General features: G+C 37.9%; 1 long non-coding RNA gene across 2 annotated transcripts in view; it reads left to right on the top strand.

The window, feature by feature from the left end:
- LOC310898428 overlaps positions 1–10380 on the top strand; it is a 33347-nt gene extending 22967 nt beyond the window's left edge. For both annotated transcript variants that reach the window (XR_014583290.1, XR_014583291.1), the window contains one exon: positions 8372–10380. This is a non-coding gene — a long non-coding RNA (uncharacterized lncRNA). The remainder of the gene's footprint in view (positions 1–8371) is intronic.
- The last annotated feature ends 2305 nt before the right edge of the window (positions 10381–12685 follow it).

Here is a 12685-nt window from a genome sequence, read left to right as displayed (position 1 = left end):
TGTAGGAACTACTTATGAATGAAATTTTCAATTTTTCTGAAATTTGTTGTGTCAAGCTTAAAAAAATGCAATCTTATTTCATGGGAAAATTCAAATTTGTTTTGTTCTGCTTTTGGACATTTTTCCTCTCTACAATGTAACACAAATGTTAGCTCTTGCTCACATCAGTTTTAGAACAGAGCAAATTTTGTTACCAATGTTCAGAATGCCTTTCATCCAATGAAGCAGAAGGGGTATAGCAGAAAGGGTTAGTCTCTATTTTTGCCTCTCAGCCCCACATCCACAAATGGGTGTAATGACCAAGAATAAGGCCTTCTCCATCCAGCTTCATGAATGGGAAGAATTAGTCACATCAGAACAGGGTCCATGAAGTCAGCAGGCTGAACAGGGAGTGCATTTTGTGAACTACCTATCTGAGAGAACATGTCCTTTACTCAGCCATGCCGGCAGAAAATTCCCTGGACATGTACACCCTGTCCTGAACTCCCACTTGAGATTGTAAGACAACACTCTTTCTTTCAAAACTTTAATATTGTGAAAAGCACGGGGCAGAAGGAAGCAAAGATCTCTTTGCATTAAGCTGTTGTCAGTGCCCACGCTCAGAACATGACAGCCCTGCAGCCGGTTGTTGCCCTCCCTTTTTGCCTGAAGAATTTCAAAATCTCTGAGGAAAATGTCTTAAACACCGTGTCAGCACCACACCAGTCCTTCCTAAGGGAAGGTTCTGCTCACTTGCAATTTCCCTAGGAGCTCTTCACCTTTCGTTGCCCTCAGAGATTCAGTGAGTAAGCTGTGGTAAGCTGTCTCCTTTGGGAAGACTTACACCTTTACTCTAATGCTTTTATTTACTGATTATTTGCTGTAAACTGAGTAAAAAACAAAAAATAAAAAATAAAAATTCCCCCTGGATTAGGGACTGAGTATAGATCTCCCCAGTTCCACATGACATTCCTATCACTTAGCATGCTTCAGGAGCTTCACATTCTGGTGCAGTGAGCTTCTAGATAACCCAATTCCCTGCAAGTGGACAGACAGACTAAAGTGGTCATTTGATCAGTCAGTCATCCTAATCTGCTGGTTAGCGCACATGCTGGAGAAGGTTACATCCCTTTAGAAGGAGGAACAATTGCCCCATTTCTCCCAGAACCTCTTTGATGTTAGGGAACCCATTTAATATTTTATAAACCACAGTAGATCTGCATGTATGTGTGTGTGTATATATACATATATATATACACATACTTACATACAACACATGTATGTATGTACATATATATATATATGTATATATAAAGGTCTTGTTTTAAAGGAAAGAAGTAGCTGCATTTCCTGTAGGTTTGAATCTATGAAGTGCATCTAGAAAACAAAAGCAAGTTGAGTCCTCCGTATGGCACACACAGGAGATCTTGATGTCATGCCACATACAGGTAAAAGTGCCAGACTCAAAAAATAAAACATATAAGCATCCTCATAGTAAAGCTACATTCAAGCAGAAAACTTAGGATTTCTGTTTTAGAGATATCTAAATCGTACCCATATCATACTAAAATTGTTCATATATTTTGGTGTGTCTTTGCTCTCGGAGAAAAAGTCCGCATAAGAGACAAGTGACATAAATGTCTGTATTCACTCCTTTCACTGAGAATTCAAGCCAGAGCTTAATTGTATTCTCTCTTTTGAGACTGGTAGATCCTGCTGCATTTACAAATAATTTAGCAGTTCTTCCTTCCTGTCTAAGGACTTTTAGATATGTTTCATTGAAAACAAATCTTATCCTTTTTATCCCTTATTAAATCTGGGAAAGCTGAGGCATTCTAGATCTTCCCAGCAAATACAACCCATTTTGGTCATATGCCAAAATGGTATTATTTAAGAATTTGTTATGGCATCTTAGATATGCACAACATTTTACAGAGAGTAAAGAAATAGCATCTGCTCCAAACAGTGTGAAATCCCGGAATGTCCCTTCCTCAGTGTGCTCTATCCAGCTGTCCTGTCATGTGTGCTCCCACGTGAATAAACCTTATAGGGATCAAAACTCAAATCATCCTCAAGGATGAACAGAAAAGTAACTGCACAAAATAAAGACACCTTGAGCTGAGAAGCTCTTTTTTCTTTTTTTTTTTTATTTTTAAGATTTTCCAGTGTGGGAATGAATTTCCTCCTGTGCACTTTAGGCAGGGAAAAGGACAGACACCTGGAATCCTCCCCAATCCAGAGAACCAAATGAAGGAACTTGCACTGAAAACTTTCCCCAGGAATCGTCCAACTTCCCATCTCCCATGCAATTGGCAGCGCAGCTGAGATATGCTCCAGAGGTCCTTTCCCACTGCAGTACCCAAAGCTTAGGAACATGTGAATGAATTACTACCTTTTCCTGTTTTCTGTGCCAGGCAGCAAATGGCCAGCAAGGCATCATACACTTCCTGCAGGGCCTGCAGAAGCTGCCACAGTAAATTTCTGTGCAAGATGGTGTTTCAAAAGTGATAGAGAGATGAATGACAGTCTGTGTTAAAGCTTTTCATTTGTAGCCTAAAATATCAAACCTTTTGTGGAGGGATATTGTTATTCCCACATACAGAAAAAAAATATATGGGAGAGAGATGTCCCGGGGAAACAGAACCAAGGGGTAGAGTTCATGCGCAGTCACTGGCCATGCAGCTACACCTTCAGTAGAATGACAGGTCCATGCCAGTATCAGCACTGAGGGTCCTGTGTACAAGTCTATTCCAGTATACCAGGGCCTTAGAGAGTCCTGGGGGGAAAGGAGCTGTGGTTTTTCTAGCCTTCCTCACAGCAAACGGTATCTGGAAAGTGATGGGAAAGAGCATGAAGCAAAGGGGAAAAAATCTGAAGGTGAAGAGAGCTTGTAGGAGACTCCTGCAGCATGTTCACAAAGCTCTGGGCAGACAGTTACATGCCTTTGTACATGGACTCCCCAGTCACTACTATAGCTGACTTACATTTCTACTCAAATGCCTCTGAACTCTTACCTCTTTCCCTGTTATTTTTCAGCAGACAGCAGCGTATTGTAAATCCCTAATTGTATATGTAAGTATTAACAATCTCTCTGTAGGGCATTTCCCAGGGATTAATGACCAGATGGGAGGAATCTGATGGCCAGAGGTGCAGCCAGAGGCTATTAAACATGCTCAATCCTTTAACCACTTGAATGCTGCTGAGCTTGCGGTGTTCGCTGGGTAGGACGCATTATTGGATGCCTCCCTCTGTACCAGACAAATCACTCTGAGTCAACAAAGAGCTGTGGCTGGTACTTTAAAGAAATGTTTGCGTCTCCCACAGCAGCACTGAAGCTGCGACAGAGCACAATAAAGACCCTCTGAATATGCCCTGTGACACACTCATTATTGTTGGTATAAAATTAAAATGCTGGGTCAGGGAATAAGTATAGTAGGCAACAGTTACAATGCAGTAAATAGGGAATAACACCATTAAAGACAACACCATCTTGCTGCTCTGAGATCAAAATCACTTGTTGTCAATTTGCTTGTTTGATACTCTATTTTTGCAGTTCATAGTATATGTGTGCCTAGCTGCCACAGTCATGGGTGCTGCTGTTCTGGGATTTTTGCACAGAATAAAAGCACAGTCCTTGCCCCAGAGAGTTTACAGTGCAGTTTTAACAATCCTTTGCTTGAACATCTCTAAATAATTAATTCAGTGTAATCTACATTAGCCATTTCAGTTTACTTGAATTATCTTACAGCACTCTACCTAGCTGATAATCATTATCTTTTAGAGTAAAATACAACCAGCAGTAAGTTTGCTTCATGGAGCTTTGAATAGTTTGAATGCTAAAGAGCTTATTAAAGAACGAATTTCCAACAGAAAATTATATTCCCCACTATCGCTCATCTTAGGGAAAAAAAATGATGAAATGGCAATGTATAAAAAAGGGGAGATTTATTTTCCTAATGTCTGAGCTTAGGAAAAAAAAAAAAAAGGAAAGATATAATTAAACTTTTAATATTTCTACTGTAATATTTAGATCTGAAGCTAGAACCAAAGACAACAAGCTAGATTCTGATCCCAGCTGACATAATTTTAAATCCTCATCATCTCCACTGAACTTAGTGTAATCACTGTGGATTTGCACAGGTGGTAATTGGGCCATAATCTGGTCCCTATATACATCGGTTTCCTACATGACATTTCAGAAAAGTTAGGAAAGCCTTTTCACAGATAGATTAAAGACACCAGGGGTACCTCTATTTCACAAGTCAAAGCCCAAATTGTTACAGAGCTGAGAACTCGTATGACATAAATTCAGCCTTGGAACAAATGTCTGTAGCTATGGTATGAAACGTTGTAAATGGCAGGGAGGTTAAGGGTGGATAGTGTTGTCATTGCAGACAAGGAGAAGGGAAACTATTGTCTTTGCTATGGAATGATTTTAATCATTCTTTCAAAAGGACAGTGCTTTAAACCCATTAATTCATTAGCTTTTTCAAATTCCATTGAATTTTAACATCTTAATGTCACAGACATTCTTGCAAACAATGAATATTAGTCAGAAGTGGTTTTGTTATATTTGAGGCTCAGTTGAATTATTATCAATTTTAGGGTCAGCTCTGCCATAACAACTTAATTTTATGTTCATACAGCCAGAGGTAAAGTTTCTACTGAGTGCAGTGGTGCACCCACGGATCTTTGTTCCTTTGATTTCAGATAGCGATCAAACTCATAATTGTGAGGGGTTCCTTGTGTCTGTAGGGTTTTTAGTCATATACAGAGTTTCAGCTCAGGCCTGTGACTGTCGAAATGCATGAAAAGGTCAGAGGGGAAGAAAAGATGTTTTCATTCCATCATGATCTACTTGTGCAGGGACCTGTCAGTTCCTTGTTTCTACATCCACACACTGGACCTTGTCCACTGGGCCATGATGTAGATAAGCCCATCTCTCCCCTCATCACCTGCCTCAAGCGAATGCTGCTCTCTCTCCTGAAGATGTTGAAAGTGCTGCCATTCAGCATACTTCTTAGGATGCTCTGGTTACATCAGGTGCCTTTGCAGTCAGGCAGACACACTATGCTGTGTCCTCAATACAAGCGATTCCTGGTCTGTCACAATAAATGCATCTATTTTCTCAGCGTGAGGACCATGAATGTCCCTATAACCTATTTTTTTTCAGGGCTTTTTATGCCTTTGAGGACATGTAATAATGTCAGTGAATTATTTAATTTATTTTATTTCAAGAGGATCAATTTTATATGTTTAAAGCTGAATTATATTTTGGGTAAGCAGCTGCTACTAAGAGGTCAACCCATTAACTTTCTGACCTGGTGTTTAAATACTGAAGAAGCTGTCAGAGATTTGTAGTCCCAGTCTCTCCTAGAGATTTTATGCTATAGTATGTCTAACAGTTACTGTTAAAGCTTACAAAATTGCAGTTACTGCAATGGAACTTAATGAGTTAGTAGACTGGAAAATGGAGGGCAACAATCTAACCCAAAAAAGAATGAAATATATTGTATAGTTTCATTTCAGTAGTTTGTTTTCTGTTTGGTTGTTGTTGTTGTTGTTTTGTTGTTTTTTTTCTAATTTTCCTAATGAACCTACGCCAGCTGTCTGAATACTACAGAGGCTCAAAGAAAATTGTAATTTCACAACTATATACTGACCTGATACTGTGTTTTAAGTCTAGTCAGTGTGGGAAATGCTAATTGAAATCACCATAAATTAATTGCTCTGTTTTCAGGCTGTACAGAGAAAAATTAGTATTGGGTATAACAGAATGCAGAACAACTCATGAAAAAAGGTGCAGGTATGCTTACTAAGTGACCCTTATCTTTCTCTTTTATCAAGAGAATTATTCATTAGCCAAGAAAATTTGCATTTATAAATCAGTGCTCATGGCTGTATTGTGCTTCAGCAGCTGTCTTAGATATAAACCCTGATCCCACACATACTTATACATATGCTTAATTTTATTCATGGAAATGGTCCCAAGTAACTTTAATGGGGCCACTGCAGGAATATGCGTTTTTGTAAGAGTACACAATAATGTATCAGAGCTTGCCAGATTGGGCCCATATTTGTACTTGGTGATTTTGATTTACTAAAGCAGAGAAGACAGATTCAACCTATTTCACCTTACCTAGAAAAGACCCTATCTCCTCCCTCTCCCCTCAAAAGGATACCTAAATGAGGAAATCTGATGGTCTTTCCATTGTTATCCTCCACATAAAACATAACAAACTTAAACTCTGCTGAAGGCACTCATGAAGAGTATTTTTGTGGATATGCTGACCCACCATGCAAACTTCAGGGTCTGTGCTTGCCATCTGTGACCTCTGCCCACCTTGCCCAATGCCTTCCTGGAAGAAAGATGTGGCTGTTTCACTCTTGCAACATGTGCCTGGATTCTGCCTGGAATCTGCCCTGCAGTCTTGGAGATCTGCCCTGTGATTTCCTCCAACAAAAGACAGTAGAAATACAAGGTGAATTCACACACAGAAGTAAGCTACTTGCATAAATTAACTTGATTCATCATAATAAGTGTGACAGAGAACTGCTAAAATTGGCCTCCTCAAAAGAGCAATTAAAGATTTATTCAGTGCGCAAACACACTTATTAAAGTATTATGTAAAATATCCACATTTTACTGATTATCATGATAGATTACAATACAAAGTTTAGGCTAAAATACCCACCATAGACAAAAAGACTGGATTAGTCAATCATATTGTCAGACTTGTATAGATTGATCTCCTGCAATGGTTTTATATTGAAATGTAAAGCTAAATTTCCATTTCAAATCTTTAATTTTCCTAAGTACAACAATTAGCCGTGAAATATGGAGTACAATCATACCAGTCACTTTTCCTTTGCCGTGTCTTTTTTACAGGAAAAAAAAAAAAAAGTTATCCATTCATCAAGTCAGGAGAAATGTGTAAATTTTAATGAAAAATATTAAGTAGGTTAAAATAAGTTTTAATCAGATGAGAACTGAAGCATGATACTAGAGGTCAAAGGGATATTTTGAATAAATAAATGGTTGAATACATTTTAATAACAGAGAGGAAGATGAAGGAAGAAATGAAATAAGCGAGAAAAAGAAGTAATAAAAATACTTCTAGCCATGACTTCACCATCATGTAGTACCACTGTCTCCTACCCAGGGTGAATGGGTAGGATGACCCTGGTCATTTTTTTTGTTGGCTTCCCTTTCTGGGATGGAAGGTTTTACAGGTAAGGAGAATGTTGGAGGAGCCTGGGGTTGTTACTCATTCACTGTTGCTCTCACAAACTATCCCCATAACATGGGGTGTGTTTCAGTACTGCAGGAATATATATCACCATATATATATCAGGGCTGGGCATTTGAAGAATATGTTTATATGTTAGGTCATCCTCAGCTGCTACTGCTGTTCAGGATGCATGGGAGAAAGCACATCCAGGGGAGCAGCTCTTACTCCTTGGGGCAGCTGAAGAGTCACAGCATCCTCCTGGGGCAGCTGAAGAGTCACAGCACCCTCCTGGGGCTCTCCATGCAGGATGAGGCCTCAAACACTACATATGGAAAGAACAAAGTAAAAACAAAAACACAACAAAAAAACACAAACAAAAACTCCTCAGGCTTAATTATGTGATCTCAATGCAAAAGTAGTCAAGATCTCATTAGTCTGTGCAGAAATATTTATATATTTATGTTCATCTGCGTAACATCCAGAGAGTCTTGGATCTTGGAGTAAATGGTGTTTTCTTAGCTTGTAGCAAACTAATGTATTGTGGTATTTCCTCTCAAGTGCTAACAGTTAACACCCAGTATTTTTTTTCCTTTGACTAGCACTTCTGAATCTGTGAAATAAATGAAACACGAGCCATGAATACAGTCAATAAAACAGAAATGTGTGCTATTTGTGGTTGTATTTAGCACTCTGATCACTTATTAGGATTTAACACAACTTATTAGGATTTAACACAACTGATCTCAGGTTGCTTTCCTTACGAGAGTAACTTCTACACCACAGCCTGCAAGCAGTTTTCTGATAACACTCCTTCCTTAAGACAAACTGTACAAATGGAGCAGAGAAAGTACATCAAATCTATTATTTTAGACTAAACTGTTTCTCCTTTGGTATATATATATATTCCTTAGTGTTTCTTTTACAATCACTACTTTCAGGAAAAATAGAGTTATCAAATTTGAGTTCTGTGTGCTTATTTGTTTTTTAACCTATCTCTAATAGATCATCATTCTCTTCCTGGACAGAAAAAAAGATGGAGAGGTTAGGAGGTACAATTCTGCAGCTTGCAGGTGTGAGTCATCCTAGTTTTAAAGCAGTGTGAATTTAATGAGAGGTAAACACATAAAAAGATAAGACAAGGCTTTTTTTCCTTTTTTCAGAAAAAGTTACATCCATGCATGTACCAAATAAAGCAGTAGATTTACAGAAAAGAACACGCTGGATGCAAGTTTCTTCTGAGAACTGTGCCAGAGAAAATTGCCACAAAGGTTTCTGGAGTTGATTTTAGACTTTTGTTTGTTAATGCTGCTTTTATTTCATTTCCTGCTAATTAAAAAATGTATTATATATTGGATTTGTACTAGCAGCACATGAAAACATAATAAAAAGTAACTGAATCTCATCAAGGAAATAAATGAAAACTTCTACTCTGGATCATATCATAACTTCAAAATTTGCTTTGTATAGATCAGGGAAAGTGTTGTAGGCTTGGATTTTGGAATGGTTGGAGTGTGTTTTTGTTTGTTTTTTTTTTTAATCAGAACGGTTAATTTTGCATTTAAATGGAAACTGCTTTGAACTACAAAACTTTTCACTGTAAGCTGAATCACCTTTTGAACAGCATTTCATACACCTCTTATTCTGAGAAGCTATTTGAGAGGTTTGTATTCTGGCATTGCACCTAAAGCCAGCCATCAACAGATGCAGTGCAAAAACACAATGGAGTCATGAGAAAATGCAAGATCTGAGTCTGTTTGCCTGCTTGATTTGCTGCCAGATGAATTTACTCTATGCACACGCTAACCTGGCTTATTACAAGTCAGGTCTACCCCAAAAGCAGAATGCCTGCATTAGGAGCATGCCCTCTTCAAACTAATGTGCTCTGTCATGGATCTATGGCCTCAGCAGAAAATGACAGCCAGGTCTGTGGGCATCTGGTGGTAGATGTAGATGAATGATGTTACTAAAATTCAGTAATCTATTAGAAAAGTGAAATGGGAATAATTCATAGTGCTGTTCAATCTTCATACCTTAATCTGTTTGGTATTTTAGCTTTAAAAAGTGCCTAATGAAGGAAAAGATTAGGGAAACGGTGAATCATTTCACTGGTACGGTCTTTGAAAAGAGAAGTATCATTGGCTGTGCCTTAATAAAGCAAGAGTGAAATAATTTTCAATCTTTCCAAAGCTATTAAGAATACATGTTGGTACTTATTTTTATTACTTAGATTTAACACTATAGTAGCACCTTAAAGCGCATTAAAGGTCAGAATCCCAAAGTGCTCTGCATTGTAGCAAACAAGCTGTAGGAGAGAGCACTTTTCTCGAGTGGCAGTCTAGGTAGTCTGGATCAAATAAAAAAAAAAAAAAAGTATAAGAGGAAAACAGCAATTGAAGTGACCAAGCTCAGAAAAGCAGAAAAGTTAGGATGCTTATGGCAGAACCAAGCATCTCTCAGGTCTCCAGACCATGAATGTTGTACCTTTTTAAAATTCTTCAAATACTATTTGATATATTCTTTATAGCCTTTTGGCTTTGCCTTGAGCTTTATAGAAAAAGCCCTGAAAGTAACAAGGTTAAAGTTGCCAGAGCCCTATACGCATGGCTCCATCAGCTCCTACTGTTTCCATGGACACACTAGCTAACCCCTTGACTTTTTCTTGATGCTGTCCTATTAGAAAGTTATTTTGGAGGAAACTGGAACAGGAGTGGGAGTGGAGAGTTGGTGCTAGAGAAGCATGGGTTCTGTGAAATCCAGTGAAAACTACTGATTCATATGGGGTATTTATGCCTCCAAGAAATAGATAGGATTTCTTTTATCTGTTCTAAATATTTTCCTCATTTACCTTTCATCTTTATTTTATTCTGCCAAAGTATTTGATATGAGCGTTTGAGCTCTCAATCAGCTATGCAAAATGAGAGATTATCTTGTCATCTCGTTTTTCATCTCTTTTGATTCTGTAAATTGCAAAGGCAAAAGAAGTAGTACCTGAAGTAAGCTCCTGGCAGTGTCTGCAGCCTTTTATCGTCCATGTTCACAGCTATACCCAGTCTCTGATTTCTTCACTGTCATCATTTACAGCATCAAAGGGACAGTTATCTCTCTTCTGCTGTTAAAAAAATTAAAGCAAGTTCATTAAATTATACATACATGTACTTGACAGGTTGTTTTAGATGTCTTGCTTTAATACTCAGTGGAAAGTAGCTTGCTTTGGTACAATTAGTGCCTAACATGTTCCAAAAAATAAAAAGGATGTGTTTTTATAAAGTTATTTTTTGCATCTCAGTCTGAAATGTTATCTTGTTCCCCAAATGGGGAAAATGTGAGTTCTTTTCATTACATTGCAAAATAAATAAAATCTCACTAATACCTATTCCATTTCTATACAGCAAGAGATGCTTTATGAGACTTTCAATCAATAGCCTTCCAGAACTCACAGCTCATTACTCTACTTTGAAGAGCCTTTGGGAGCAAAGGGAAAGTGGAAGTACTTGAAGGGTTTCCATGGTCAAAAATAAATGGGTGTGCATCTGCTGAAAACAAAACAATGCTAGAAGCTCTTGCTGAGCTTTTAGTAAAGCACGCTAAAGCAAAAAATCTCACTCAGACAAACCAAACTGCAGCCCTGCTTGCCTAAGGTCTCATGTGAATATGGACTTTGAAATGAAAACACAACTCAGGATGTAAATGTCAAATGTGATTTTTACAAAAGTAGATTGAACCACCACCATAGATCTGGTCATCTGAACTCAGGTACTCTGACTGTATATCATTTTAAAGGGGTTTCTTTTTATTAAATGACATATATATTTTTTTCTGGCTAATATAAGCATCCATATCTGATTTAAACTTTTTCTGAAAAGGAATAATTTTCTATTAAATATTATAACAGGAATATTTCGGGTCCTATTGCCTCACTCCTGTAAAGAAATAATTCATGTCCAGTTCTTGTAGTGGCATCATAAAACTCTAACATTTTGCAATCTAGTTTCAAATTTAAAATGACACCTCAAAATGATTCATCTCTCAGATGAAAAGTTCCTTTTCTTCAAGAAGAAAAATACACGCATAGAGGTCAGCCCCTAAAATAATTGTATTTGCACATTAAGATCAAAGACTGAGATTTTAGGTATATTTATAGGGCAAGAATACCACAACAATGACAGCTGGATTATTTTATGTATCCTAATTATTTTTTGTCACAGAATCTTTGTTCCTTCATTCACTTTCAGCTACCTACCTCTTGCTTGTAGTGTTTGCTGCTCATGGCAGCATGAGAAAACCATCTTAGGGATCCAGCTTGACCAAGGCCAGGTTTGGCAGCTTTCAGGAAAAGAGAAAATAAATGGACAGAGGTTAGGAACTGAATTCATATCTAAGAATCAGGATAACTCAGAAATCTGAGGTCACTGTGATTTTTATACACCTCATCCAGGAGCAAAAGGAAAAAGTGCGGTAGAAAGGCTAAACCCAGTGCATGGGAGAAAAGCTCTAGGAATAAATGACAGGGAACTTTTTATGTCATAAATACAGATTGCAGGAGCTGAAGTATTGCAGGTGATATTAACTATTTTTTTGACAACCAATTTTCTAAGTAATTGAAAATCTACATTCTGATTTACCCTATTTTCAGAAATGCTGTACTGAGTCTGAAAGATGGTAAAGATACTAAGCTAAAAGACTTAATTCTGAAAAGGTCTTAGGCCAGTTTGTTGAGACATTTACTCAGAAGTCTAGAAAAAGTGTGAATCTGATGATGTTGAATGATGAGATAAGGAAGTCCTGAACAGCTTCTATGGGCTGCACTCTTTCCCGAAGACACCTTCTGTCTGCTGACAATTTTACCAAAACAAGGAATGATGAGAACATGAAAACTTCATTTCACCTGTCAAAACAAGCAGTGCTTTATGTGCTGCACAATGTCTATTTAAACAGTGAATAACAGTGCTTAGTACTCCAGCAGCACATCAATGCCTGCCTGTATTTAAACAGAAAAAAAAAACAAACACAGAAAGTACAGAGAAAATCTGCAGTCTTGCACCACAGGTGAACCCATATCCAATATCAGCCATTTCACATTATACCTCTGAATAGTTCAATGCATTGAATGGTGTACAAAGAACTGGTAGACCATGTCCTCATTAAGCAGTGAAGACCAGCAGATGACACCTGACCTGTATGCTACCATTCAAGCCACTTTATACAGACGTGCTATTAGCAGAAATCATCCCTCTACTCTTTGGACTCCTTCAGAATATTGTATATTTTCTCTCTGCCCTGTCTTCTCCTCAGCTGTGTCTCCATAGGTGGAGCAGGCTAGTTGCTGTTCTCCATGAATAATTCAGGATAGAAAACTGTTTTTTATATCACTTTGTGAGCAGCAATGAGTTGTTGCAAGCAATTTTATCATCAGCCAGGGGAGCAGGGAGACAGGAGAGGTATTGATGAAGGTGTCACCTGACTGTGTATATTGG

Source organism: Anser anser (genome assembly GCF_964211835.1).
Source record: "Anser anser genome assembly, chromosome: 1".
NCBI lineage: Eukaryota > Metazoa > Chordata > Aves > Anseriformes > Anatidae > Anser > Anser anser.
The sequence above is the reverse complement of the archived record's forward strand: the minus strand, read 5'-3'. Positions and strand labels throughout refer to the sequence as shown.